The 7,096-nt window shown below is 40.8% G+C and overlaps 1 pseudogene; it reads right to left on the bottom strand.

The window, feature by feature from the left end:
• Window positions 1–5,380: 5,380 nt before the first annotated feature.
• On the bottom strand, window positions 5,381–6,331 carry LOC127777229 (protein EXORDIUM-like; annotated as a pseudogene).
• Between the last annotated feature and the right edge of the window lie 765 nt (window positions 6,332–7,096).

Genomic DNA, 7,096 nt, shown 5'->3' with positions numbered 1-7,096 from the left:
ACTAGGACAAACTCTTGTCCAATCTCATTATACTAGAATATATCATATCTAGTTATAGGTTTGTTCCTTGTGGGATGGAGGGAGTAAGTGAGTCCCACCTTTACATCATTTCAAACATTATACATGTGGTCCTGCTCTAAGGCATATGGATTGAAGCATGTACCGGCTCGCACGTACGTCCCGTAACTGAAACTCATGAATTCGCTGCGATAATGTGACATCATCGAGATGTAGATCTTCCAACGTAACTGTCATGGTTACGGATAAGGCATACCTCATATCCTACGACTTATGAAATATACGGATATGGTATACCTCCATATACACGAGTTGTTCCTGTATACGTTGTAGGAATTTGTTACAAATTATGGAAAATATCTCTACGAGTCAAGCGATTTCCAAAGTCCTACTTGGAGGGGATAGAGTTGCCATTATATTGTACGAGGTCCGATGTCTCTAAGTCTTACATGAAGATCAAGATGATCCACAGTATAAAAGGGACCCTCAGGGAAGAGTGCAAGGCATCGAATCTCATCGCCAATATACCCACTGTACTTTACAAATCCGGAGTACGTGGAGCCAAGTCGCCGGGAGATCTCGTCGAATACATCGATTACGATATCGTCGGTATCATTGATTATGTCTACTTCCATTGTATTTTGTGGTTTTCTATCATCAATCCCATATAAACTAGAGTAGGGCTATTACCTAATAAAGGGCCTGAACCAGTATAATCCTTATCTTATGTTTGCTTGATGTCGTATTACGTAGATCCTCGTTCCAACGTACCCCAATACCCTACTCATCCGGTCTACGAGTATCACTCGTCGAGAGCCCTATCAATGGGTAAATTCATCACAATGTTATCCAGCTCAGAGGTGCCAAAAGGCTTATCCAGACAGCTCAAAAAATCTTGAGAGTGAAAAAGCTGATGCAATTGAAAAGGCATGGATTCAAAATAAGTGCAACCCATCCTTGCAAAGAAAGCAATCCAAACAATTGAGACTTTTTCATCATGACAAGTACAAATTTCACCAGATAAGTCCACTAGCGAGGGGATGGAATTTCTTCTAAAGGATTCAGTTGCCATAGCATGGAAAAACTTAGTATTTTCTCCTCGAAATTTAGCCCACCGAACGGTGCATCTCTTTTGCCAATAAATTTGTTTGTACTTCAAGTACATCAGCAACTTATTTCTGATAAGAACTTTGAAATTCCATTCGAGTAGAGTGAGATCTCTCAGGTTTTCAATTGAATCCAAAAAGGATATAACAGCATTACAATTTTGTATAAGCAACTAAAGCTTAGATAAAGATTTACTCCATCTTTTCAAACCCTTCCTTAAGGCCTTCACCTTAACTGAGATGTTTTTTGGCAGAATTACTATCATGACCATGATTTTGCCAGATGGACTGAACAAGCTCAAAAAAACCCTCATGCTTAATACAAAAATTCTCAAATCTAAAAATGTTAGCCTTTGGGATATCAGTCCCTATCTGTACTACACAAGGGGTGTGGTCCGAGGTGGAGCGAGCAAGAGGTTTTACCAGAGTATTAGGAAACTTGAGAGTCCAAGCATTGGAAGAAAAAAAACCAGTCTAACTGCTCTAACAAAGGGCTTCGCTGCATATTACTCCATGTGAAAGCCCTACCTTTAAGAGGTAACTCAACCAAGCTCAGGTCACTTATCATAGCATTAAAAAGGAAGATATCATTCATGTATGCTCCTGGTCTATTTCTATTTAAGACAGATCTATAAAAATTAAAGTCACCCAGAATCAGCCAAGCTAAGAAGTTATCCCTTCCTACACGATTAAATGTTACTCCCTCTATCCCATAATATAATTAGGCGCGGTCAAAGTTGGCACGGTCTCCAAAACTAATCTTTAGCTTATAATTTCTCATCTACCATAAGGTTTGTAGCAACATAAATTTAAATCTCAATCTAATGATATAATTTTTAATAAATAAAATTAATTTCATATTATACTAAATGCTGGTCAAATGTTTTAAAAGTTGAATCTTGAAATGCGTGTGCGCCTTATATTATGGGATGGAGTATAATAAGTACCATGAGCATGTACAATGCAGCCAGTAGTCTCAGGGCCTCATCGTTTGGCATATTCGTATGCTTATCAGCCAAAATTTGAATTTTCAACGTTAAATTTGGAGCTGATTTTGGGGTTTTTTCATCGAAGTTTATTTTTCAGCCTTTGCTTTTAGATCGCTAAGAACACATATATAAAAGTTTTATTCACAAATTGATTTTCATTTGCAAATATGCCATTTGGCATATTCAGAAAATATGCCAAACAATGAGGTTGTCAATAAAAAAAAGCAGAATCCATGTTTATGTGGGAGAAAACTCTTTCAATTACTCGAATGGGCGACTACTCATTTATTGCATGTTAACTAAACTATTATAATTTTTTTAAAAAAAAGAACAAAATAGTTTAGTCTGTAATATATAGCTCTACAAGCAAGCTGTCATGGTTATGGATGCCATATATCTAATAGTAGTTAACTAAGCTCGGCAGGGCCCACCATGTACCAAGTCTTATACGGAATCATACCTCGTATATAGAAGGAGTTGCGGATAAGAAAGGACAAATAGAGTTTTATATGGAAACGATAAGAATTACCGAAATTGTATCCATATTGGTCTCCCTAGTTCTACTTGGACAAAGGAAAATCTATGGGTATAAAATACAAAACCCCCTAATGGGAGAGGGAACAACAGATCAACGTAGATCAATACAAGCCAACACACGACAAGATAAGCTGCCAAATATCGACATGGTATTCCTGTCTAACAAAAAAAGTTCATAGTAAAAAAAATCAATGGTTCACAGAATGTCAATACTGATAATCGAAAAATAAAAATACAATTTCGGTTTATGGATGGCTTGGAAGAGTAGATTTAGGTGCAGTAATATGTGTACATGCGTATATACTATAAGTATATTTGTTTTTTGATAAAAAAAAGTTGGGTATTCCCGAGAATACCCAGGAATCAATGTAGCCCCGCCCCTGTTCTGATGCGCGCTTCTAAGCTTAAAACCAAGGTCATAATGATGTATATTTTCCTACGTCTCCACAAGAAACACTATCTTTCCATTCCACCCATCAACTCAACGTTTCTGAGTTAAAATCCATCCATCAACTCAACGTCTCTGAGTTAAAATCTCAATCTATCTTTCGCAAGAACATGAGGGAAAAAAATCCCCCAATCTGACTATTTTCTGCCTATTTTTTCCCCCAAACTGTCCATTTTATGCCTATTTTTCCCCCACGTTTCCACAATCCACATAACATATGCCATCTCCACTAAAATAACAAATTGCAAATATACCACTACTTTCACCCCTAACTCGAAATAGACATTAAAATAACACGAACTGCAGGTTTCCGTTGCTTCGTTTTGCCACTGCTGTTTGATTTAGTGCAATTAAGCAGACAAAACAATTCATAAAAATGAAAAAAACCATGATACACTAAACAAACCCAATACGGTGTATGTGAAGGCCAACAAGAGAGATCTAGCGCTATCTCTGATGTCGCCGAGTGCAGATTCAAGAAACGTGATGGTATTTCAGGCTGCCAAGTCGATAATGATTAGATAGGTTATTCCAAATATTGTACTGATGTGATTGTGATGAATAAGAGCAACACCAGCTTCGGCCAACAGGAGTAGGGATATTACCTATTACCTATAAGATAAGGGCCCCGAACTTGTATAAAAAGTCTTGCCTCCATGTATTTTACCTCAATCTCGCATATACCCATCCCCACACTATGCAAAATACCATAGTCGTGATCTCAAATGTCGATACAAGCAAATTTAAATTTGATTTTTATAAATTATAAGGTGAGAGTAAATTTAACTGGAGATGAGTATATTTAAATATAGCACGGAGATGAGTATTGCATGGGAATTATTGACACTTTCAGGCCTTGTTTTATGGGATGTAATTTTAGTTCAAGCCGGCCAGTGTATATGTACTAGTTTTATTACTCACCCTTATGAACCTGAAATACTCACATGTATGAAACTGAACGAAAGATGCATGACGCAGCATTAACCTGAACGAAAGATGCATGATGCACACCGGTTACAAATTTGTTGAATCTTTCCTCTTATTTCTAGAAATTTGTTTTAATCTTTCCTCTTATTTCTAGTATGTTATTCATAAAGTTCCAAAACTCAATTTCCCCTTTTTAGCTTCTGATTTATCGTCCTAAATTTCTGATAAGTACTTTGTTCAAGTTTCTTATTATATTAATGAGCTATTATACAACCTGTTGAACTCATCTAAGTTCTTTGATTGATTTTAGAGAACAATTATATTATATGAGTAGTAAGTACAAAAATGCAGAATATTACAATCAGCCTTTAAAATTCTTACATACTTGCATATTATTATACATACCTTGTTAGCATCTGGGTGAATATCCTAGGACATTTAATTACTGAACTAAAATTTGGAACTTGTATGTCATATTAAGCAAAAGTATAAAATTTAATGTGTCATTTTGTACATAAATTTTGATGTAATCCAAACAAGTAAAATACATTTTGAGATTCATCAAAATTAATTGGTTCAAATATATTTGTTAGTGGATTTAAAATTTTAAAAGATTAATTATTTAGTATATTCGTAGTTTTTTAAAACATATCATGTGCAACTAAAAACACAATCATTTTTTAGCTTTTTTAGCTGATGAGGTATTAATGATCCTATTATGTGATATAAGAAAACAAGGTTGTCTTCTTTCTTTGTTTGTTTTAAATTTTTTATAATAATTTTGGGTTTACTATATACTCTAGAGCTATAATAGTAGTACCGAAGTAGGCATAGGATATTTAAAGAAGGAAAATGAATGTAAGTTCGTTGTTTTAAATTTGTTTTTTGTTTAATAATTATGGGTTTACTATATATATTTTATAGTTATATGAGTAGTACCGAGTAGGCGTGGTATATTTATAGAAGACAAAACAGAAGTTAGTGTGGTTGGAAAGGGAATAAAGTTTTGGAAGCCTCTAGAATTAATATGTGATATTTTTCTCTAGATTTTTCCTCACATATTATTGTTAGGTGCTTTTTCTCTAATATAAATTTATTTTTTTGTTCAAAGTAAGAGGCGCCAAGTAGACCAATCAAAAGCTAGCGAAGAGCCAGCTTTAGATATTAGATGTGGAAAGGTTTGAGGCCTAGCAAAGGGGTCCTCAATTTTTCATGGTGTTCGTTCAAAAAAAAATCTTCCTGGGAATTGCTTTTCGTGAGGCCTGATATGGATGGGCCAAACTTCTGGGCCATCCACGTAGATAGGCCGGAATTGACCAATTGAGGCCCATATAATGAGAGGCTGAATGTGCGTTCTACACCGTCGTAGAGCAACAACCAGTGGTCGCCGGGTTGTAAATGGCGGGGAGAAGAAACCTCTTGCCGCCGCCGCCGATGGCGTTGTAGCTGCCGCCGTTCGCCTCGTCGACGAGCACCTTCCCGGCGTAGCCGGGATACGAGCCGCTCCCGTACACGCCGGCGCACGCCGTGCACGCCTCGAGCGCCGCGTCCTTGTCGCCCTGGTAGTAGGCGTCGCCGAACGGGTTGGTCACCGCGCCGGCCAGCGTGCTGGCGAGCGTCACCACCATGCCGTCCGTTCCCACGTCGCCGTTCGGCGCGCCCTGCGGCCCGTACGGCGGCGCCGCGAACGGCCACGCGCACTGCCCGGGGCACTGGCGCTCGGCGTTCCCCACCCACGCGTAGGCGTACCCGGCGCCGGCGTCGGAGCCGTGGACGCCGCAGCGCACGCTGCAGAAGCCCTCGACGACGACGTCCGGGTCGGTGAGGACCAGCACGACGGCGCCTCTCTTCGGTGCCGCGCCGGCGGCGAGCTGGAAGACCTGGACCAGCGTCAGCGTCTTGCCGAGGGAGTACTCCTCGTCGGACACCTGACCGGACAGGACGACGCGCGTCGCCGCCGCCGGCTTCCCGCCGCCGCCCGTGGTCGCGTTCGACAGGTAAACCGTCGCGAGGGTGCTCCACCACTGCGCGGCCGACGGCGTCGCGGCCCGCTGCGACGACGACGACGTGGACGTCAGCGATTGCACGAAGTCGACGACGATGTCCTTCTGCGACGGCGCGAACTTACCGTACCAGACGATCGACACCGGGATGTCGCCGCTGAGCACCACGCCGCCGTGGTACGAGAGCACGTCGCCGGCGGCCGGATCCTACATCAGCTGGAGTTGCCGCCGATCATCAGCCAGAGCGTTCGCTGCCATCACTAGGATCAACACTATAGTCGGTATCATCATACACGAAGCCATCTTGCTGCTCGAAACCCTGCAGTGTGACTTGATCAATTGTGACAATCGAATTAAGCCGCGATTCTATACCACCATATTTATAGGCCTCTGCAACGCAATTAGGATCGGTTTGGACCTACACATGCGTGATTTCTTCTTCCTCACTTGATCTGATCGATCTCAAGGATGTCAAGAATTTTTCTGTGAAGCCATTAGCACGTATTATTGTAGTAGTATGACGTTAATGACGCTTACAGTAAAGTGTGTAGAGTTTAGAATAGTTTCCCGTCATCTGCGATGGTTTTCCGATGCACGGAACGCAGCTGCACGCGTTTCTCTCAGACATGGGAGATTGTGAAATGAACCGGATGCTTCAAGAAGAGTGTTCTTCTTTCTGATGCTTTAGATGATGGAAAAGTAGCATAAGTGCATTACAATAGGACTAGTATATGAATTCTGCTCCCCGACAGACTTCGTATTTGTGGTAGCCGTAGATTGACTTTGAACTTTGAAAGTATGATCGCGTCGCGTGGATACGTACGTAATCCTCAATCAACTGTTTGGTTAGATATCAGATTATTGGGATTTGGGGCTGGGCTTGGTTGGGCTGGTTTGGCCTGGCCTTGGTCAAGGAATCAGTGCAAAAGGGCTGCATTCTCGAAGCCTTTCAAGGATTACAAACGATATGGATGAACACGGACAGTGGACGACTTTAGGTCGGGTTGAGTCGTTGAGATAAGAGCAGGGTTTACATTAGCGGTTGATCACTAAATTTCAAGTCCCATC

The sequence above is a fragment of the Oryza glaberrima genome, chromosome 6, assembly GCF_000147395.1.
Source record: "Oryza glaberrima chromosome 6, OglaRS2, whole genome shotgun sequence".
In the NCBI taxonomy this organism is placed as follows: domain Eukaryota; kingdom Viridiplantae; phylum Streptophyta; class Magnoliopsida; order Poales; family Poaceae; genus Oryza; species Oryza glaberrima.
Note: the sequence above shows the minus strand (reverse complement) of the source record. Positions and strands in the feature narration are given on the sequence as shown.